General features: G+C 35.2%; 2 pseudogenes; both read left to right on the forward strand.

Annotated features, from left to right (window-relative positions):
- Nucleotides 1-2,627: 2,627 nt before the first annotated feature.
- LOC109675155 (olfactory receptor 1468-like) lies at nt 2,628-3,559 on the forward strand (annotated as a pseudogene).
- A 20,845-nt stretch (nt 3,560-24,404) lies between these two features.
- Nucleotides 24,405-25,180, forward strand: LOC109675157 (olfactory receptor 1-like; annotated as a pseudogene).
- Nucleotides 25,181-25,388: the final 208 nt, after the last annotated feature.

Genomic DNA, 25,388 nt, shown 5'->3' on the forward strand with positions numbered 1-25,388 from the left:
AAAATTATGGAAGTATTTTGATTTATATTAATCTTTTAAACTATTTTTATTAATGATAGGGCTAATTAATATTACTTATTGTGCAATGTATTCTCCATGCAAGATTTAATGCATTAGTAGAATTTTATTTTTGAATCACATGTTTGATAAACTTCAGACAAATCTCATCATAGATTGTGTTTAATTTAATCTGAGATACTCAGTAATCTCTATTTATAATGGCAATACATGTACTTGCTGCCCAAGTGAGATCCACTGGCTATGTTTTAATTGATGCAGAATATTGACATAGCCTGTTTGTTCATTTAAATGATATAATCTGAATTAAAAATGAGAATCAGTGTTTTCACAGAATCCTGGGTGACTTACAAGTGTACTAAATTTGAGTAACAGTTCCCTAAAGGATTCTTATGTATTGTCCAGGTTGAGAGCTACAGTTTTGCCAGCTAAAAAAGATACAAAGGTTTCTGGGTATAGTGAGTATAACTGCTGGTAATGTCTTGGGTTTGTTATTCCTGCACATACTCCTACAGAAGACATAAGTACCACTCACAAGGGAGGCAGAATTGTGTGAAAACTTATGGGTGATTTTTCCTATATGCTCTTCTTTCTATAATTTCAATACATAAATATTCATGTGTACATGTTTTTTATGCACCTGCATTAAAAACCACATCAGATTGAAGATGTAGTAGTTAAACTAAGTTACTGAGTGTTAGTGAAAGTGCTTCCCATGTCTGTCAATTCTTCTACTCTGCTTTCTCTTTCAGCTTTGAGAAATGCTGGGGTTCATTATTCTGGATTGTGCAGAATATAAAATAGGGGAGTGTGTGTGTATGTGTGTATGTATGTATGCAGTGTACATGTGTGTACACTTATTTTAAGGCATATTGGGAATTGATAACTTCTATCTCTGCAGGACAGGCCAGCTATCAGACTGGAAATCCTGCAACACTGAAAGTTAGAACCTTGAGTTCTGGAGTCCCTGGAAGACTAGATGTTAGAGTTTTGAGCCCCAAGGAATTTGGAGGCAGAATTCTTCATTAGGAGACTGCAGTTTTCCTCCATGCCCAGCTAATTGTATGTGCCTCATAATGTTATGTCAAATCTACTTACCCCAAGTCTATTGATTTAAATGTTAATAACATTGAAAAATATATTCATAGCAATTTCTAAAACTGATATTTCATAAAAACATGGTATTAAGGACTAGTTAGGTTGATACATAAAACTCACTATCATATACAGTACAGATATCTGGTGAAGAGCTGAAGTAAGGATTAGAAAAAAATTCAGTTTTAATTTTGTCCATACCTACCTTATATTCTGAGAGGTTTTAAGAAGGTAAGAGATTCTAATTTAATAAGAGTTTGCTGCCTTTAAAGTTGAAGGAATCTGTGTTTCAGGCTCATGTGCCCTAACAATATCCATGAAACTTTAGCCATATGTAGGTGCCATGACAGGTGCTGGCCCTATGTCATCACGGAGTCAAAGATGGTCATTCCTGCATGGAGCTACAATTTGGTATGAAGCCAGCTATAAACAAATTATCAAGGATACTGAGTCTCATGGGATTTGTTTAGGATGCTATGGGAATGTGACATCAGGTCTCCCTTCTCTGGGGAGGCAGGGAAAGTTGACTGAGCAAGTGTCATGTAGTATACATAAAGAATAATAAAGGGGAAGCCACAGAAAGAGGGAAGAGAGGGGAAGTGATAGGCAGGAGAAGCAGAAGACTGGAAGCATGAAATTTTGAGTTTCATGTGCTGCTTTACTGCAGAGGGGAATGCAAGTAGTACTGTGGGGCCTCAGGAGAATGTGGACATAGGCATGGTTCATGCTAAAGCAGTATTGAAGGAGAAGGGGTAAGGCATAGAAACAGAGACACGAATTTAGAATATGCTACAATAATCCTGAAGAGGCAAAATGTCATTATGCTCTATAAATATGGACATGAAGAAGAATGATGAAGTGGCAATAGCAGGAGAATGAAGAGGAAAAATCCAAACAGTACGCTGTCTTGGTGGATCTGGTAGGAGAAAGAATGATGAAACAAAATTCACAGACTTTTTATTTGATCCTGAATTCCTTTTACTGAAATACTAGGTAGTAGAATGGGTGGTGCTTTAGAGAAAGTAAAGTGAGATCATGCTGCATTTGGAATCTTCTGAGCTTAAAATACCTGTGACACAAGCAAGGGAGGAGAAGTATTAAGAAATGTGATACAGACTTACATAGGTTAGATATGCCTGATATTTGTTTTAAATTGTGACCTAAGATACTGGAGAAGTTGAGTTTTTCTTGGAAGTATACATAGAATTGCAAGAAGTTAGTGCCTAGAAAAATCCTTCAGGATCATCAAAATGTAAGATACTGACATGAGTCAGGATCCTGACAACTGCACAGGGTGATTGCTCAGGCAAGTAATAGAGAAATTTAGAAAATAGAGTACTGAAAGATATCATAGATAGTTAATGAAAAGCCATTAATAATTATACAGTGGCATTTATTGATTGTAATTATTGAACTGAAGGCACAACTGATTATTAAGAATGGAAATGTATTTATTTTTATTGGGACATTAAAGGAATAATATTATATTCTTGTAAAGCCCTTAGTGACAGAGCATGACTGGAATAAACAAAACTACCATCACAGAGTTCCTCCTCTTGGGTTTACCAATCCAACCAGAAAAACAGCACCTGTTCTACATCCTGTTCATGACCATGTATCTTACCACCATCTTAAGGAACCTCCTCATCATTGTCTTCATTCTACTGGACTCCAATCTCCACACACCAATGTATTTTTTTCTCAGCAACTTGTCCTTGTCTGACCTCTGCTTTTCCTCTGTGACAATTCCTAAACTGTTACAGAACATACAGACCCAAGTACTCAACATTCCCTATGCAGGCTGCCTGACACAAATGTATTTATTTCTTCCTGTTCCTTGGAGACTTAGTGAGCTTCCTCCTTGAGGCCATGGCCTATGACCACTATGTGGCCATCTATTTCCCCCTGCACTACACCACCATCATGAGCCCCAAGCTCTGCTTGTGAACAGTGGTGCTGTCCTGGATGCTGACCACATTCCATGCCATGTTGCACACCTTGCTCATGGCCTGATTGTCTTTCTATGAGAACATCATGGTCCCTTCTTTCTCTGTGATTTATCTGTTGTAGTGAAGCTGCCCTGCTCTGACACTCATGTAAATGAGTTAATATTTATCACAGGAGAGCTCATTGGTGTTATTCCATTTCTGTTCATCATCATGTCCTCTACACGAATTTTCTCCTCAATCCTCAAGGTCCTTTATATTCAGGGCATCCACAGGTGTTCTCTACCTGTGGCTCCTACCTGTCTGTTGTGTCACTGTTCTATGGGACAATCATAGGTCTTTACTTATGCCCATCATCTAATAATTCTACAGTGAAGGAGACTGTCATGGCTGTGATGTACACAGTGGTGACTCCCATGCTGAACCCTTTCATCTACAGCCTAAGGAAGGATGCCCTTAGAAGAGTCCTTTGTAAAACAAAAATTCTATTCTGCCTATGATTGCAATACTTGGAAATATCACATATTTTATTAACTAAAACTATTGATATTATACTGGAATATTATACTGGAATATTTTGTTTTCCATTATCACAGGAGTTTCTTTTAAATCACATGCACAGAATTGTTCAATACAGTAAAATAGAAGTTTAGCTGAGTAGTTTTAACTAGCTGAACTAGGTCTTGGTTACCTCACTATGCCCTGTTCTGTCTTGCACAGGTGAACCTGGAAAGTTATAGTGTAAGAGCTACTATGTTATGTGCTCTTCATTCCCTACATTCTAATGTTAGGGATTTTGTCATTTTATCCAGAATTCTGCTTTTTGTTATTATCATTTCAATAGTCCTCCAAATATTTCATCCTCATAGCCCCTTTCTAACATTTCTTAAATGTTCTTCCTGAATAGATTTTGATTTTTTTAGCATTTTAATTTAGAATTTCATTATACATTTTCAAATGGTTATCAGTATTTTGTGAAATGCATTTGAATAAAAATAATTTTACATTATGCTCTTCTGAGCTTTTTGTTTCTTCTGTGTTAAAAATGGATGGTTATGGAGTGGTTTATTTTCCTCGCCTAATTAGAACTAAGCTGTCATGTGGTCTTTTTAATATATATGTATATATGTATATATATATTATATAATATATTAATAATATTATAATATATGCTATAATATTATTGTTATACTTGGGAGTATATTATGACCTTTACAAAAGTTCTTACAATATATCATAATTATACTCACCCCACCATAATTCTCCTTTATCCCCCCACAATCCTGGAATTGTTATGACATGTCTCATTTTTTCATTTTCATATATGAGTACATAATATATCCACTACATTCACTATCCTACACCCTTACCATACATCCTCTTAACATCAATTTAACTCAGATTTACCATATCTCTTCTTTCTTTTCATGTATATATTATCTTCCTAAACTGTTCTGTCCCTAAGCAAAAATTCTAACCCTTTTGTATGATAGAATTATTTATAAAATGTTTTCTTTATCCAGAATTTATTAATAGCCAAGACCATAAAATTTATTCCTCCAGGACCAATAAAAGCAGCTAGAAGCTAATAAAAAGTCAGTTCTTAAGGATGTCTTTCTCCTTAAAGTATTTTTGCTTTAAGGTTCCACAAAGGAAGTTTTACACAGCACACAAACTGTCAATAATTCTTTTTGATCCCAGCATCACTGTGGCATGGATCAGATTTTCAACCTTGGCCATTTAATTCCTTAGTAGTCCCTTGTCTTCATGGCAATCAACCACATACCCTTTATCCTCTCATACTGTTTGCTGATACCCACATCTCTACATGAAGCATTGACCTTCTCCAAAAGCCTCCCTTTCATCTTTTCATTGGTCCATGGATGCTTCCACTTGAGGCTCTGTGGGCAGTTAAATTTCAGTACACACGAACTTCAATTCTAGGTTTAATTTTAATTTCCTTTGTCCTTTAATCTATATCTTTATTTGTGATGTCACCTTACGCCAAGTTGACTGAGCAACTACTTCTCTAGGATTAGTAAATACAATTTTGCATTATACTTTTTCAATTGAATACTGTTCTGAAATAGTTTGTCTTGCATGTTCTTTGGGGTAACACGACTTCTTTTCATATATAAACTCTGAAATCCCAGAGACATAATTAAACAAAAGTATCATTGTCAAGATAGAAGATTGATAGTTCAATCACTCTCTTCTTCACTAGAATAAAACTAATGAGAAGACATGAAGAATGGATATTATTATTCAATAGCAATTAAAATTTAGGGCATGAGCTATGAGAAGGAGCCAAATTCTCTACTGAGAGTATAAAATGATGCTATGACATATAAAATGTTCCCATAAAATAAAAACTACTTTGTTTTTATTTTTGTCTTTATAAATTATGTATTGAGACATAAAAATTATACATACAGATGTATAGATATTAATTGGCTATTGTGTAATGCTTTGATACACCTATATATTGAGTAATATTTAAATACAGTTAATCATAAATGTGTCCTCAAACATTTATAATTTTATAGTGGGAACAAATTTTATATAGTGATATTATACAGTGAGAACAAATAATGATATATGTATACTTTTATTTAAAACAAATAATTTCTTCTATCTTTCTGAAAAATACAATGAATTACTTTAATCTATATTCACCCTATTCGCAACAGACTGGCAACTTTTTGTCTTTATTGAACCACAACTTAGCTCCCCCTCTCTTCACCTTTCCCTCTCCAACCCTGTGTACTGCTTGCTAATAACCATTCCATTCTCAAATTAGATCATTTTCTTTTAATTCCACATATGATTGAGATCACATGACACTTGTCTTTCTGTATCTGGTTCATTTCACTTAGCATAATTATCTTCTGTTCCATTGCTGTTTTCACAAATGACAGTATTCCATTCTTTTATGTCTGCATTTTATTCCACTGCATATATACCACATCTCTTCATTCATCGATTGATGAGTATGTAGGTAATTTCCGTTTCTTAGCTGTTATCCTGTTGCATTTAACATGGGAGTGCAGATATCTCTTCAGAAACCCACTGTTCATCTGAATTTCAGGTCTGTGGATGTACACATGAAATCATAGTGCTAGATTATTCACTTGTTAAATTTTTTAAGTTTGTGAAGAATGTCCATAGTGTTTTCCACCATCACTTTACTAATTTACATATCTACCAAGAGTTTGCAAGGAAGCCCTTCTCTTTACATCCTTGCCAGCACTTGTTATCTTTAATGTTTCTTATAATAGTCATCCTTATTCATTAACTTATTGCAGTTTTGATTTGCACTGCCTTGACAATTAGCAATGTTCAGTATTTTTTAATCATATATCTGTTGTGCATTTGTGAATTCTTTTTTAGACATGTCTATTAGGCCTAAAGCTTACTTTGAAATTGGACCTTTTTAGTAGTTTTTGTAGTTCCTACATATTCTATGTATCAAGAGCCTATCAGATGTATATTTTGAAAATATTTTCTTCCATAATGTGTGTTGTCTCTTTAACTCTGTTCATTGCATCTTCTCCTATGCAGAAGACTTTTAGTTTGATGCAATAAGTTTTTTTTTTGTTTCCTTACTTTTGGAGTCTTGTTCAAATAATACTACCCATTTCCATATTTTTAACTATTTCTGCTATGTTTTCTTCTAGTAGTTCCATAGTGTCAGGTCATATATTTAAGGCTCTAATCTGTTTGAGTTGATTTTTGTACTGGAGTGATAGAGGTTTGATTTTATTCATGAAAATATGTCTGCATGTGGATATTCAATTTGCTGGCATTTTTCAGAAATGCTGTTATTTCTCCAATGTGTGTTCATAACACCTTGTTAAAAGCCAGTTGGTTAAAGATGTGCAAGTTTACTTGTAGTCTCTCCATTCTGATCAATTTGTCTATATGTTTATCTTTATGCAAATACCATAAGGTACTTGGCTCTAGGGAGAGGACCATGACATGGAAATGCAAGGAAGGGCAATATTAAGAGTATACAGTTCTTATATTATTGTTGTATTGGGGACACACTCTGAGATTTACAAAAGTTCTTACAATATATCAAATATATTATGTCTGAATTCACCCCCTCATCAGTCTCCTTTATTCCTCCTACCCCCATTCAAGGAATAGTTTCAATAGGTCTCATTTTTCCATTTACATACACGTATTCACAATATTTTCACCGTATTCACCCTCCTGCACTCTTTCCCCAAAGAATGAATATAGAATTTTCAAACCTGTTGAAATTACCATAACAAGAGGATGAAAGTAGAAACAAGAAAAGTAGAAGAGATGAACCAATTTGAATTCTGATACATGTATATATGGAAGTAGTATACAGTTTGAGAACAGGGGAAATCAAGAAATTTTGAACTTTAGATTTACAAAAGAAACAAAAGACCATAACATAAAGTGCTGCCTCTTCCCAAAGCATCCTGAAGTCATTCCATAGTGGTCAATATCCTTGATCACTTGTTTACAGTTGACTTCTAGCTAGTTTGTAAACTCCATTCAGGAAAGGCCATGTCTGCCTTAATGACTACCACAAGGCCAATACTTTGCATCATGCCTCAATGTGGCCTGTGTTTTATAAATGGTTTTCAGCTGTCATTTAACCTGAAACATAGATTCTTTCAACTTTAAAGGCAGTAAACTCCCATTAAGTTAGAATTACTACTCCTATTAAGTTCTCCCCAAAATCAATGTAAGTAGACTTAACCATTTGGTAATAAATTTTGACACTCTATGGCCAATTTCACAGATGTAATTCTGTACTCATGAAAACTTTCAAAGTAATTTAGATATACTACTGTTAGGGTACCTTAGATACACTACTCTTCTCAGTAATAAAGATGGCTCAAACCAAATAATTTTATGCCTCAATCCACATGAAGTCATTTATATTGAAGTGGAAAGAAAGAAATATGATGAAAATTTTATAAATGATGGGAGAAATGCAAAGAAGAAACATAACTTTTTCTTCAAATCCTCACTTGAGTTCCTCATCAGAGGTCTATACCATAAGTAAAAGCTAATTTTTTGTGTCAATTAGGTTAGGTCCTGATAAAAAAAATTTTGCAAATACTCCTTCTAGATATTGTTAACAAAGTGTTTTAATGTGATTCATATTTAGTTCAGAATAATGTGCATAAATCAGATTGTCTTTTGCAATATGGTGACCTAGTTTCATTCACCTACATGCAGATACTTAGCTTTCTTGCTAAAGGGATCCCCTTTTCTCCAATGTATATTTTTGGCATGATTGTGGAGAATAGATGCTACTAACTTGTTTTTTATTTTTGAGTATTTTTTCTCAAATTTTTTGTCCTTCATTGTTGTGCTGGGTTGGTTTACATTGCAGCATTTACAATGTTCTTATAATGTATCAAATATATTATACTTGAATTCACCCCTTTATTCCACCTTTCCTGCTTTCTGGAATATTTTCAGTAGGTATCATTTTTGCATTTACATACATGTGTACACATTTTGGACCATATTCATGCTCCTAAACTGTTTCCTGGCTACCTCCCTCATTCCATTGGTATTACTGTATTTTATGCTCTGTCCTTGATCCATGACCCTCTTTCTGCCATGTCCGCAGTAGGTGGGATTAAAGGCACATGCCATCACACCCAGCCTCCTTTGTCTCATTCTTGATTTTAGAAGAAATACTTTCAGTTTTGCCCATTCAGTATATATTTGGTTATCAATTGGTCATAGATAGCCTCTATTACATGGAGATATGTTCCTTCTCTTCCTAATTTCTTCAATGTTGCTATGATGGAGGGTTGTTAAATTTTGTCAAAGGATTTTCTGCATCTATTGAATTGTTCAAGTGTTTTTTCTTAATCCTATTAATGTGGTTTATTACATTTACCAATTTTTTTTATGTTGAACCATCCTTACATTCTTTGGTTGAATTGAGAAATGCCTACAAGAGGAAGAAAGCACACTGTGAGTATGTCCCTGAGGGCATGTCCAGAGAGGGTTAACTGAAAAGAGAAGACCCACCATGAACATGGGAACCACAATTCAGTAGGCTGTGAGCTTCAATGGAGTAAAAGTTGGCAGATATTTGGAGGATCATGGTTTAAGGAGTATCCGGGAAAAAGTTAATGAGACCCCCTATCTCTACCAATAAGCAAGGCATGGTGGCACATGGAAAATCCCAGCTACATCAGAGGTGTATCTAAGAGCATAATAGTCCAAGTGGTAGAGTGCCTGTATAGCAAGTGTATAGCTCTGAGTTCAAACCAGAATACCATAAAAAAAGAAAAGAAATCCAATAAGGATATATAAGTTAGATGTCTAAGCTTAGTTTTAAATGACACTTTAAGTCATGAAGAAGATGCATTTTACTAGGGGAGCTATATATTATTATGAGATTATAGAATTTAGAAAAAACTTGAGAAGCATCAACATCTAATACACTGATAGAAGAGGAGACAATTACTTTCCCTAGGATGACCAATCTGGCAGGTAAGAGAAAAAACAATGAATTTGTGTCAGAAGCAAACAAATAAGTGCTCAATTGTAAGAACACCTCTCCTCTGTTTGATATTTTGACTGCAAATATATATCTGCATATATAATTCTTTCACAGATTAAAAATATGAAGTTCAACAACTTCTTCCCATGTCACACATGAGACCAATTATTGAGTCTGTACAAGAACATCAACTTCTGGATTCCACAATTTCTTCTTATTGTATTAATTCAATGGAAACTTCTATTCTTTATAAACTCATAGCCTGACTATGGTATTAAATGGGTTTCTAACCTTGGCTCTTTTGTTTCCTTCATAGTTCCATCTAACTGATCATTCATTTCACCCTCTCATGTACTCTGCTGATCCCCACATCTCCATTTGAAGAACTGACCTTCCTCCAGAGCTCTTCACTGTTCTCATCTACCTGGTGGATGTTTCTACTTGAGGCTTTGTTGTCCAGTAATCTCAAAACACAGAACTTTGAAGTCTAGATTCTAATCAAGTCTTTATTCCATATTTTGAATTATGATGTCACTTCCCACTAGTTATCTGGGCAACCACTTCTCTATTTCTGTGAACATATGTATCTACATCTGTGTACACAGATACATATATATATAGAGAAATTTGTACAATTTTTATTTATTTATATACAAACATATTGTTTAATACAATTTCACATTATTTCTTTGCCTGTAAATTTTGTTGAAACATAATATATTCTATGAAATATTGTAAATAAAATAAATATTTTATTTATTCCTCTCCATGTGGTTGTTAAGGTAACACCAGTTTTGTCATAGATAAATTCTGAAATCTCAGTGGCCTAGTACAGCAGAAATTTCAGTGACAAAAAGTATATTAAAATTAAAATGACTTTCTAATATATCAGACAAACTTATAAGAGGAAATAAGAAGGGATCCTACCTCCTCAATAGAATTCAAATGTTTCAGCAACTAAGAGAAAGAATTGACAAATGGGCCTACATGAACATAAAATGCCTTTGCACACAAAATCAATGGTCACAAAATTGAAGAGACAGCCCACAGAATAGTATAAAATCTTTGCCAGCTATATATCTGACAAGAGATTAATAACCAGAATATACAAGTAGTTCAAAAAACTAACTTCTCCCCCCAAAAAATCAATGACCCATTAAAGAAATGAGCAAACGACTGAACAGAACAGAGTTTTTTCAAAGGAAGGAAGTCCAAGTGGCCAAAACAACACAAGAAGAAGTGTTCAACATCCATGGCCATAAAGCAAATGCAAATCAAAACCACATTAAGCTGGGTACTGGTGGCATATGCCTGTAGTCCTAGCTACACAGGAGGCAGAGATCAGAAGGATAGTGGTTTGAAGCCAGCCTTGGCAAATAATTCTGTGAGACCCTATCTTGAAAACCCCTTTATGAAAATAGAGCTGGTGGAGTGGTTCAAGGTGAAGGCCCTGAGTTTAAGCCCCAGTACCATCAACAAAAAAAACCACACTAAGTGTCCACCTCACAGTGTTAGAATGACTATAATTAAGAACACAAACAACAATTTTTGGCAAGGATGTGGGGAAAAACACTGTTGGTGGGAATGTAAATTAATACAACCACTATGGGAAACAATATTGAGGGCCCTCAGAAAATTAAAAATGGAACTGTCATATGATCCAGCAATATCAATTCTAGGGATATAATCAAAGAAATGTAAGCCAGGTTATAATAAAGACAGCTGCATGGCCATGCATATTGCAACATTATTTACAAAGCTAAGCTAGGTAACAGATAATATGCCCCACTACTGATGAATGGATTAAGAAAATGTGGTATTAATATAGAATGGAATTTTATTCAGCCATAAAGAATAGTGCATTTTTGTTGTTTGCAGGTAAATGGATGGAACAGGAGAACATCATCTAAAGTGAAGTTGTCCAGGCTCAGAAAGCCAAAGGCTGCATGTTTTCTTTCATATATGAAATATAGACTTCATAAAAATACAAGCAATATTATGAAAAAAAGGTCATGCTATGGGGATATCACACACAAGAGAGGCAGGATAAAGGAAGGAAGTTAAGAAGATGAATATGGTTGATGTATTTCCTATACAAGAATGAATACAGGATTTTTAAGCCTGTTGAAATCACCATAAAAAGGAGACTAAGATACAAAGGAGAAAAATAGAGGGTATGAAACAGTCTGGGTTATAATACATACATACATATGGATTCAGACAAAAAAATCAATGAAGAAACCCTAGAATTGAATGACACCGTAGATCTAATGGACCTGACAGTTGTCTCCAGAGTATTCCATTCTGCAAAAGCATTCTTCTCAGAAGCCCATGAAACTTTCTCCAAAGTAGACCATATCCTAGGCTACAGAGTAAGTTTTAACAAATAAGAAAATTGAAATAACCCCATTTATCAGATCAGATCACAATACAATAAAACTAGAACTCAACAAAAGAGATTACAGAAAACACTAGAACACATGGAGACTGAACAAAATTATCTGTGGGTCACTGAAGAAATAAGGGGTAAATCAAAAATTTCCTAGAATTTAATAAAAATGGAAGCATAAAATATCAGAACCTATGGGACACAGCAAAGTCAATGCTACAGGGAAAGTTTATGCTTGTGAATGCAAATTTAAAAACATAGAAAGATCTCATATAGATGACATAATACTACAGCTCATACTCCTAGATAAACAGATTCACTGCTGAATTTTACCAGACCTTTAAAGAAAAACTAATACCAACACTCTTCCAACATGAAATAGAAGGCAGAAAAACACTGCCAAACTTATTCTATGAAGCCAGTATCATACTCATCCTCAAACCAGACAAGTACACAACAAAAAAGAGAATTACAAGCCAATCTCTTTAATGAATGTTGATTAAAAAAAACTCAACAAAATACTGGAAAGTCAAATTCAACAACATATCAAAAAGAATATGCATCATGATCAGGTTAGTTTTATCCCAGGGAGGCAGGGATTGTTCAACATACACAAATCATTACATGTAATACAGCATATTCACAGAAGCAAAGACAAAAAACACATGATCATCCCAATAGATGCAGAAAAAGCCTTCACGAAAATTCAACAAACTTTCATGATAAACGCTCTAATGAAACTAGGAATAGAAGGAATGTACCTCAACATTAGGCTATATATGACAAGCTTAAGCCAACATCATACTAAATGGAGAAAAACCTAAACCCATTTCCTCTAAAGTCAGGAATGAGTCAATGGTGTTCAATCTTTCCACTCTTACTCAACATAGTCTTGTAATTAATAGCCAGGGTAATAAGACAGGAAGAAGTAATAAAAGGAATACAAATTGGAAAAGAAGTAGTCAAACTATCCCTCTTTGCAAACAACATGATCTTGTACCTAAAAAATCCAAAAAACTCCACCAAAAAAAATCTACAAAAATCAGTAGCTTGTCTATACACCAATAATAAGCAGATTGAGAAAGAATATAGGAAAAATAATTCGATTTACATTAGCCTCAAAAAATTAAACACCTAGGAATAAACTTTAAAAAGGATGTAAGTTCTCTACAAGGAAAACTATTGAAGGAAAAAAATAAATGAAGACTACTGAAGATGAAAATATCTAACATGCTCATGTATTAGTAGAACCAACATAGTGAAAATGGCTATATTACCAAAAGCAATCTACATATTCAATGCAATTCCCATAAAAATATCAATGACATACATCACCAAAATTGAAAAATTAATCCTAAAGTTCACTTGGAAGCAATAGACTGTGAATAGCCAGGGCAATATCGAGGAAAAAGAGCAACGCTGGAGGTATCACAACACTCAACCTCAGACTATACTACACAGCCATAGCAATAAAAACACTATGGTACTGGCACAAAAACAGATATGAAGACCAGAGAAACAGAATAGAAGACCCTGATATGAATTCATGCAGCTATGCCCACTTGATTTTTGACAAAGGCACCAAAAATATATGATGGAGAAAAGACAGCCTCTTCAACAAATGTTGCTGAGAAAACTGGATATCTGCATGCAAAATACTGGAACTAGATCCAGGTCTGTCACCCTGTACAAGTACCAATTCAAAGTGCCTTAAGGACCTTAAAATAAGAAACCTTTGAAGATAGTGCAGCAAAGAAAACCACTGAAAGGTGAAAGGATCAAAAATAATATGCTAAGGAAGTGGAATGTGAAATGAAGCAGAATACAAAATCCATACCTTAAAAAGTATACTTCAAGCCAAAATTAGTAAATAACTTGAGATGAAGATCACAACATGTTAACAAAAGGAACATGTCATTAATAAAGTGATCATAAATTTATGCAACAAGTATTAGTGCACCAAGTTTGATAAAAACTATGCTACTGGGCATTAAAAAGATTGATAGGCTCAGGCATGATAATAGTGGGTGACTTCTACAGTACATTATCATCAACTAATAGATTATCCAAACAAAATAATAACAAATGGGATTAGAAGCACGATGGTGGATTGCTGGCAGCCTCCAGATGAACAAGCGTCCAGAAACCTGAAAGATAAACTTAGGTTCCTGGCAAGGGTAGATGTCGGGTTAGTTTACTAAATAAGAGGTTGCCAATATACAGACAGAAAATATGTAAAATTTACAACCTTTAAATAAGCCTTTTAAAGCACAAATATGCTCTAGGCATCTGGGCACAGTCAGGAGCCCACTCTATCTCCCACCAATCCCACCACCTCAGTTTTGTAGGTGGGTGTTCTTTTTTTTCACTTTTTCTGTGCCTGGACCAGAGTAGTCTCCAGTCCACAAGGACCAACTGAATTATTTAAAATTAACACACAAGGCTGTGAGCTTTGCAGAAGCCTGTGGAGTCATACATTACAGAGAAAGGAAACAATCACCAACCAATGGCCTGGGGATCCCTCCTAGACCAGAGAGAGTCTGCAAACATTCATGTGAGCCAGCTGCTCCCTGAGTTCTGAGTGCTACCACAGCCCAGCTCAGCTTGCAGGAATCAGACTGATCCCCATGGAGGAAACTTTTGATCTAATAAACTGAGTGAAATATCCTGAACCTGCCTGATTGCACAGGACTGTCACAGCTTTCACCTCAACCTGTGAATCTGTATACAAAGTAAGACAGTGAGGGTGCAGGCTAGACTATCTTGAGCTCAACCTGTGGGAAATACTAAATCAGTGGAACAACTCCAAGAAGTTCTTAGGTAAGTAAGCTGAACCTGACCACTCCTTACCCCCAAGAAGTGCCTTTGGCTAAATGACCTGAGTGGAGGCCCCCCAACTTTCTTGGTGAGGGAGGAGCAGAGTTGCTTGCTACTCAACCCACCTTATCAATACTAAGGAAGGTCAAGGATCAAGAGAAAGCCTCTGCCTAAAAAGGACTCAGATCTGCCTGGTAGAGGAGGGGCACCACCCTGAGGGAACACCTGAGAGCTATAGGCAAAAGCCTGAGGGACAAAAATTGGAGGAGAGCATCCAGGGTACTGACTGAACACAGAAGACACTCAGTCTTCTAAACAAGGAAGAAATTCAGAGTAAATTTTTTTATTCCTTTTTGTTAAAGTTTTAATTTGTCTATCCCTCTTCTGTTCCAAATTTTTTCTCCTTACTTTTGTAATCCTCTCCCTCTTTTTTAATTTCCTTCTTTGATTTTTCTCCTCCTTTTTTCACCACTTTTCCTGTCACTTTCTTACAAACCACTTAATTAGTGGTTTATTTTACAACTTTCTTGTATCACTCCCATCTTTTCTATCCTTGAATCTCTGAAAGTAACATCTCCTCCACAAAAACTGGACTACACCTCTACATACATTAGAGTTTTAATAATTTGCAGCCCCGACACCTTTAACCTCTTTTCCCCCTCTCTCCAACCTCCTTCTTATCTCCTCTCTCATTCCCATTACTCTACTATCTAAATTTTAATCTCTATGTAAACAACTTTTATTTTTCCAACACCTTTCTATTTTTAGATAATACTGCCAAGGGTTTGATATTTCATGTGAATATGTGGTTTGGTATTGAAGTCTTTGATATGTTTCTGTTAAGTTATAACTCAGACCAGTGGACAAAAATGACACAACTATTTACCTTACAACCAACCCTGCCATAACATAGAAATTAAGCCAAGGGAAAGATTTCAGGTGACTAAAACTTCCAACCAACTAATCAATAAGAAATGAGCAAGTCAGAAAATAAAGCATGGAAAATATGAAAAGGCATGGGAATATGACTCCTCAAAAGGGGAACAATCTTAGTGCAAAGGATGTAATAGATAGTTAAGATAGATAGCTAAAAGAATGATGATTAGAATGATTAAGGTGTTTAATGAGGATGCAAAAACAGGTCAATGAAATCCAAGAGAATATGAATAAAGAGCTCAAGAAGGCACAAAAACAAGTAAATTAACTCAAAGAAGACACAAATAAACATTTGAATGAAATCAAGGAAGATGAAAGAAGAGATAAATGCAGTAAGGAAGACAACATGAGATGTAAAGCAGGAATTTAAAAAGATATAGACTCTCAAAAATGGAAACTATGGAATTGAAAACATCCTAAAGTCAAATTAAAATATAGTTGAAAGTCACTCCAGTACACTGGAACAAATGGAAGGCAGAATGTCAAGACCTGAGGACATGTAGTTATAATCAGAAAAAACAGATGATTCCATACAGAAAAGATTGCAAAGACCTGAGGAAATGTAGTTATAATGAGAAAAAGCAGGTGAATCCATGGAGAAAAGAATGAAATCTGTAACCCATTAAAAAAACAAACCTATAAGCATGAACAAAGAAAGGAGGAGGGGGAGAAGGAGGAGAGGGAGAAGGAGGAAGAGGAGGAGGAATAGGAAGAAGAAGAAGAAGAAGAAGAAGAAGAAGAAGAAGAAGAAGAAGAAGAAGAAGAAGAAGAAGAAGAAGAAGAAGAAGAAGAAGAAGAAGAAAAGGAAGGAAGTAGAAGAAGAAGAAACAGGAAATATATACAACAAAATATTCCCAAATCTCAAGACAAGATGCCAATCCAGGTATAGCAGGCCTCTAGGACACCAAACTGTCATGACCAAAATAAAACATTAAGTACAGCAAATAAAACATTAAGTACTAAAAAAAAAGAAATAATGAAAGCTGCAAGGGAGAAAGATCAAATGATCTATAAAGGTAAACCCCTCAGAATAACACACATTTTAAACAGAAATCTTAAAAACAAAAAGGACATGAAAAGAGGTATTTCAAGCAGTGAAGAAAATAATTTCAACCCTTGATTACTCAACACAGCAAAGCTATCATTCATAATTGAAGGAGAAATAAAAATCTTCCATGATAAGCAGAGTGTACAACAATATGTTAGTACTAAAGTAGAACTCCAGAAGATACTCAAGAGTCTTATACAGAAGAAGACAAACATAGCTATGAAAGTGTGGAAATAATTAAATTTCAGAAGATGAGCAGATCAGCAATTAATCAGCCACATACATACACACCAAAAGAAACAAAATGGAAAGAATTACCATATACCATTCAATTATCAACACTGAATATTAATGGTCTCAATTCCTTCATCAAAAAATATAGATTGGAGAGGTGGAATAAAATAGAAGACCTAATAATTTGTTCACTACAAAACAAAAACACTTGCCATTAAAAACAAATATTGTCTGAGGGTGAAAGGGTGAAAAGTTTTTACAAGCAAATGGACCTTAAAACCAGGCAGGAGTATCTATACTTATTTCAAATGCAGTAGACCTAAATTAGTCAGAAGAGAGAAAGAAGTTCCCTCCATACTAATAATCAGAATCCACACAGACCTCGAATACCTAAACTCAAGAAATGAGCAAATGAACTGAACAGAAATTTTCAAAGAAAGAAGCTCAAATGGGCAAAAGCAAAAAACACCTGAAGAAATGATCAACATCACTAGACATAAAGGAAATGCAAATCAAAACCACATTAAGATTCAACTTCACTAATGTTAGAATGGCGATTGTCAAGAAGATAAAAAACAAATGTTGGCAAGATGCAAAGGAAAGGAACTCTTATTTGTTGGGAGAAATGTAAATTAGTGCAACCAATATGGAAAGAAGTCTGGAGGTTCTTCAAAAAGTAAATATAGCACTCATATATGATCCAGTAATACTATTCCTGGCATATATTCAAAGGAATGTAAGTAAGAATTCAATAAAAGCACTACACATGCATGTTTATTGCAGCATTATTTACAAAAGTTGAGCTATGGAAACAACCCACATGTCCTACAACTGATAAATGGATTAAGAATATGTGCTTGGACAGACACCTAAACAATAAAGGACAGGAATACAAAACATGTCATGTTAAGGGGAGGTTATATAACATGTTCCCAATAGCAGGACTGTTAATAGAGAATATGTGAGGAGAGAAAGAAGAGAATGATAGAGAATGAATAATATGGAAATACATTGCATCCATGTAGGAACAAGACACAATGCAACTCACTGAAAACTGTTGAAAATACAGATTACAGGGGAAAAGGGGACAGAAAGGTAACAGAGGGTGTTAGACTTTGTAAAGTACAATATAGTTGCATGTAAAATACCAAGGCAAAACCCCACCAAACAATGAACAGATGAACAATGAAAAACAAAATTGTAACATAGATCATGTTAAGGGTAGTGTACTATTGGGAGAAAGTGGGTAAATGATGAGGGTAAGGGAGGGTGAACATGGTTATGTATTTTCTATCCATGTATTAACATGAAACATTGAAACCTGCTAAAGTCACTTTAAGAAGGGGGAGAGAGAAGAGGGAGGATACTGGAGGGGATATACAAAACCAAGGTACATTATACACATATATGGAAATGTCAAATGAAGATCCTTGCATAATTATCATACACTAATAAAACATTTAAGAAAATCTGTCCCAAAAATCCATATGTAATTGCAAAGAACCTAAGAAATACAAAATAATTCATGAAAGATTATTCACATCATCCAATTTTAAAACTCCAAAGCTATAGTATAAAACTGATATAAGGATGGAGATAGAAGTTCGTGGTGTGTTAAGAGTTAAGTTATGTTCAGATTCCAAAGAAAAACACATATAGCTGTGATCAATTGGTATTCCAGAAGGAAGCCAAGGTCATTCAATGGAGAAGGAATAATTCCTCACCAAATGGTGCTGGGATAGCTAGACATCCATATAAAAAGATGATGTTTTACCTTCCATCATAACATTACCAAAAATAAACCTAAGTGAGCCAGCATAATGAAAACTATCAAATACTATTTGAAAAGTGGGAGAGGAGGGAAGAAGGGATGGGAATATAATGGAAAGATGAACTTGTTCAAAGTTCAATATATGCATGTAGGGAATCATCATAAGGAAAACCTCTCCTGTTATTAATGTATAATAACTCAAAATTTTCATAATAGTAAAAAGATTTAAATGTAAAACCTGACACTATAAAACTCTTAGAAGATAACATAGGTGTATATCTTCATGACCTTTCAATTGGCTCTGGTCCTGTGGTTATGACAAATATCCACCCACAAGCAACAGATGGAGGAATAGATGAATGAAAATCTTTTGTGCACCAGTGGATACTTTCAGAAAAGTTAATAACAACACAGAAAAGGGAGAACACCTTTACTCATCACCTGGTAAGAGAATATATGGAAGAACTCTCACAACTCAATTTGACAACAAAAACACAAACAACCCAACTAAAATAGGCAAAGGAATCCCATGAATATTTCTCCAAAGGAAATGCACAAATGGCAAACAAGTAGACAAGGTCTTCAACATCATCAGTCATCCTCTAAGAATGTTAATGTTTGCATAAAATGCTTTCCAAAATAGATAGTCACCCTCTAGTTTAGTTTCTATTTTTGAAAATGAAAAATAAATTGTTGAGAACGTGGAGAAATTCTAAATGTAACACACTGTGGATGAAAATATGAAATGATGTATCTGTTCTAAAAACATGTTTGTCAAGTCCTCAAAAAGATAAAGAATTATTATAGGACTCAGAAATTCTACACCTAGATAGGTACCTAAAGTAATTGTGATATTCAAATTAATTTGCATATAAGAATGTTCATAGCAACACCATATATAATAGTATCCAATTGGAAACAAGCATCAATTGATGAGCTAAACACAATATAGTATGTCCATATGATGTAATATTATATGGTATAGAAATAATTGAAGTATTAGTACTGCTACCTTGAAAACATTGTGCTAATTGTATGAAGGCAGTCATAAAAACACATATAGTATGATTCTATTTTATATGAAATATCAAGGATAGATAATCCATAAATACATGAAGCAGAGTAATGTTGTATTACTGGGATAGGGAAGTAGTAGGAAAATGGAGTGTAGCTATTAGTGGTCACAGGAGTTCTTTGGGGGACATTAAATATGTTCTAAAATTGAATAGAAAAATATCTTTAAAAAATCTGTTTATTCATAAAATTTATATAGGTGAATGTTTACATGTATTCCTGCAGGGGATGAAACACTAGTTTTGCTAAATTAGAAAATGAGCCTATTAACCAGGAATGTCAGGTTCTTATGTAAAACAATATACAAAGATCAGAGGCATCATTCTCACTGATGTGATTGATAGGGAATACCAAGGGAAAACCTTTCACTTTAGAGAACATAAACAGAACTGTGTTTGAAATCCTTAAGCACCACTTAGCATTTCCATGCTCAAAATGATATTAATAAAATCTATAATAACCAAATAAAGGTAAAAGCAGAGGATGCAGATTCCCTAGAAAAGGAAATTTGCCTTAAATCATCAGGTACAGAACCTTATCAAGGCAGTTACTTTAGGTGTGAGGCACAGATAGTAGAAGCAGGAGTTATGAATGTCACCAATGGAAACATGACCAATAGAACAGGCAGAGAACATGACTTTAGGAGGTAATCACACACACACACACACACAGAATACTTGTGATGATAGTGGTGGTGAGTGCCATTAGGGTTTTCCTAGAGAGGAAAGGGATTAAAAGTAATTGAAAGGGTATGAATCTGGGTTTCTTTGTTATCTTGACCAAAGAAAAAGTTGAACCACATCTGAGGTAATTCTCTTATTCTTATCCTTTCCATATACTGGCATATATACACATATGGGTCATAGAAGTTTGGTTATTGTGTTATCATGTTTATCTCTTCTGGGGCCTCTGTACAAGGAGAAATGTCATACTCAGAGGCTGTTACTTGGGAATCATCCTGAAGCATGTGTTTTTCATGGTGGTACTCTGCTTTAAGATGATTTATTATACTCCTATGATATTTTGAATAATTCATTGACTATTCTCTGAATATGTTAGCAGTTACTCAATAATCTTTCACTGTCCCAAAATCATGCTGTAGTCCAACAGAGTTCCTGTCCATTTCCTTAGCAGTCAGGGAGTCAATATCCGTCCATGAGCTTTTCTGCATCTCCACTTTACCCTAAAGAAAAGTCAAGTATTATCAGAGATTATAATTAATTATACACTCATAGAGAACTCAGAGAGAATTGATCATAGAGAGGTCCTGGTTATTTGCTTTGTCTTTAACGAGGTAGTTCAGGATCTGTACTCCGATGGGATGCAGAGCCTTTTAGGCTCATGGGTGGCTGGAAGGGAGAATTAAGAAGTGATGATTCAGACATACGTAGTGAATATAGAACTTATTACTTCCTGTGCTTATAATGAATAAAAGGAAGCCAAGTCTTGGGTCATGGCCCCAGAGTCACTCTCAAACATTCTAGGTGAGATTTGAGAAAGGAGAATGTGCCTTACTGTCCTTTCAGCCTGAGAGTCCTGATTTACTGTACTAAGTTGTATTCTGCAGGACAAATTTTCAGTTGTGATACCATTTCTATTTGCTTTATTTCTTCCTCCCAAGACTTGCTCCATTGTAAACGTATTGTGATTCATGGTCAACTTTTATAATCTTTTTATTAATATCAAGGTATATTACTATTACTTCCTTTTAACGTATTCTTCCAGGATCTCATCATTTTAACACAATAACAGTTGTGTGAGGTGGGGCTCAATGCCACACTTTTTACTTCCAATTTAAGAACTTTAATAAATCAAGACAGACTCCCTATCAGAGACTGTGATGAAATTAGTCTGGGAATCTTAGTATTCTATATTTTAATGTAATGTATATACTTGCTACTCAACTGAATCCACTGACTGAAGTCTGTTGATTCAGAGTATTGACATCACCTGGATGCTCATTTAAGATATAGAAGCTGAGATACAGAACCAGAAACAGTGTTTTTATTGGATTAGGATGCCTTTTAGGTTCACCAAATGTTAGAAACACTGCCATAAGTGATTCTTATGGACAGTCCAGGTTGAAAACTACAGGTGACCCAGCTGAAATTGTGAAAGTCATTGAGTCATACGTGGCTACACCTGCAGGTGAGGTCTCTGTGTTTCCTCTACACAGTCCAAAACAAGACATGCATCTTACTCTTTTATAGGAAAGCATAATTTGGAGAAACAAGACACATGATTTTCCCCAAATGTCCCTTCCTTACATAAGTCAACACTATAATATCCAACTGTACAAACTATTAATGCAGATGCATTAAACACCATTAGCAGGAAGACTATCCCATCACATCAATTATAGAGTTTTAATGAAAGAGCTTTCCAAATCTGTTCATGCCTCCTCTGCTTTCTTTGCCAGCTTTCAGACATGCTGGAGTTTATTAGTGGGGGTTGACCAGAAGAAAACAGGTGTGTGTGTTTGTATTTGTGTGTGTTTGTCTGCGTGTGTCTGTGTGTGATTTTTATGGAATTTAATTTAAGGATTATTGGGAACTGACAAATTATATAACTCCATGGCGAGATAGCAGACTAGAGTGTGTGTCATGGTCTTGAGTTCCAAGGTCATCTTAGGGCAGAATTCTGCCTTTTTTCTCTTAAGTCTTTCAATTGATTGTGTGAAACTTATCACATTATATAGGATAAGTTACTTTACTCTAAATCTACTTATAAAAATGTGAATAACATTGTAAAAATACCTTCATAGTAACATGTAGAACTGCTTTGTAACACACACTTGCTATCATGGCCTAACTAAAGTGGTGTACAGTATGAAAGATCACATAGTATATACATCTGATGAAAAACTCATGTGAGGGTTTGAAAAGATGTATGCTTCTTTCAATTTTTCCCACAATTTAATAATTGCTGATCATATCTTTCCTGATATCAATATCCATGAGATCATATGGATTGGACCATAGGGATCTTATTTTGGGTAACCAATATTACTGATGTAAGTCCTGAATTACATGTACACAAACATTTTTCATAAATGCCAGCTTATGTAGAAATTTAATGATAACCGTTTAAGTGTACTGAATTTATGTTTAGGGAATATTTAAGAGAATTAATTATTCTAACTTGTTGGTAGTGTGTTGCCTTTAAAAAATAAGGAATTTGTGCTTCATTCAGCTGAAGCACAGCTAACAAATATGTTAAACACTGTTCAATCCAGGCTCCATGCCAGGTAATGGCCCTGCTGCTGTCATGTAGGCAGAAGCAAACTTTCACGCATAGAGTTATAGCTTTGTAGGAAGTCAGCTATAAACAATTAATCAATGGAATTGAGTGCTACAGAATAAGTACAGGATGCTGTGGGGACATGGCCACAGGTTTCTTTTGATCTGGGGCGGTGAAATTTGTTGAGCAAGTTTCATTTAGCTTACATGAAGGGCAATGCCCTGTGATGAGACAACAGAGGAAACAAAGTAATAGGCAGTAAAAACATCAAGTGGTAGTAGACAAGAAGCAGGATTTGAGTACATTCAATTCCAGCCTTAATTCAAAGTACAATGTATATGTCACTGTGGAGACATGCGAAGTTATGGAAATAGGCAGACAGCAGGTGTTAAAGTATCATTTGTGCCCTTGAAAGTAAGGTTGTGTTTATTTTATGAGTGATGACAATCCCCTGATGCAGTATTCAGATTTTGATCTGCCACACTGTAAATAAAACAATTTAAGGTGAAGAGTATTGAGGCTTGGAAATAGGGACATGAATTCAGAGTTTTCTTCAATAGTCCAGGAAAGACAAGATGTCATCCTGTTCCAGGAATATGGTCTTGTGAAAGGAAGGGGTGAAGCAGCAGAAGAATGAAGAGGAGAATCTTTAGTGCTTGGTAGATTTGAATTGAAGGCAGGAGAAAGGAATGAATGAATGAAATCCACTGTTTCTCATTTAATCCTGAATGCTTTAAATAAATTACAGTAGAATAAGAAGTTGAGAGAGAGAAAAATGATATCTTGAGTTTCATTTGAGATCTATAGAGCTTAACTTACTTGTGACACACCCAAGAGAAGACAACTATGAAGCAATTGGATACAGAATACTTCAGGTGAGTGAAATATTTATGCTTGCATTTTGACTAGTAATGTAAGACATTGAAGAAGAAGTTTTTCTTGGGAGTATGTATAAAAATATAAGAGGATAAGGGTCTGAGGAATCCTTGAGGACCATCAATATATAAGATACTGATAGAACAGGAGACAATAACAGTTGCCTAGATGACTGTTAAGATGACAGGTAAGATAAAAAAATTCCACCTCATATCTCAGAAGCTAAGAGACAAAAAGTTTAGGAAATGATATAATACTGAAAGATGTAATTGACAGTTCAGAAAAATCATTGAATATACAGAGATTATAGACATGTGGCATTAAGAAATTATTAAGATGAAGATGAGACAGTTATTGAGAACACAGAAAATAAATGGTGAACCATGTTCTTTTGATTTAGATTTCAAAGTGTCAATATTATTTTCTCTTAAAGATTTTGGAGACAACATATGACAGAAAGGAACCAAACTATCACTTTACATGTCCTCCTCTTGGACATACCCATCCTGCCAGAGCACCACTACCTGTTCTAAGCACTGTTCCTGGACATGTACCTTACCACCATCCTTGGGAACCTCCTCATCATTGTCCTTATAACACTGGACTCCCATCTCCACACACCAATGTATTTTTTCTCAGCAACTTGTCCTTCTCTGACCTCTGTTTTTCCTTGGTGACCAATCCTAAACTGTTGCAAAACATGGAGAGCCAAGTACCTCCATCCCTTATGAAGGATGTCTGACACAAATGTACTTCTTCCTGGTTTTTGCTGACTTGGAGGATTTCCTTCTTCTGACCATGGCCTATGACCTTGATGTGGCCATCTGCTGCCTCTGGCACTACCCCAGCATCATGAGCCCCAAGCTCTGTGCATGCCTGGTGTTACTGTCCTGGGTGCTGATCACGTTCCATGCCATGTTGCACACAGTGCTCATGGCCACATTGTCTTTCTGTGAGAACAATGTGATCCCCCATTTTTTCTGTGACATGTCTGCTCCCTGAAGCTGACCTGCTCTGACACTCAAGTTAATGAACTGGTTATATTTATCATGGTGGGTTTCCTTGGTGTCATTCCTTTCTACTCATCATCATGTCCTATGCCCACTTTGTGGGCATCCTCGAGATCTTTTCTTCTCATGGGAGGCACAAGGTCTTCTCCACCTGTGGCTCTCATCTGTCTGTGGTGACCCCATTGTCAGTTGAATCTCAGTATCCACAACCTTGAAGTCTTGGTTTCCTTATGAGGCTTTTCTTTTCTTTGTCCTCCATCCTGTGTCTTGATTCTTAACATATCAACTCCTAACCACTTACATGAGCAACCAGTTCACATATATAAACACACACACACACATATATAAATATATTTATGTTTATATGGGAAACACAGATGATGTTTCATTAAATATTGCATTATAGCTTTTCCATTGACTATT

This window comes from Castor canadensis, chromosome 11 (assembly GCF_047511655.1).
Source record: "Castor canadensis chromosome 11, mCasCan1.hap1v2, whole genome shotgun sequence".
Taxonomy (NCBI): Eukaryota; Metazoa; Chordata; class Mammalia; order Rodentia; family Castoridae; genus Castor; species Castor canadensis.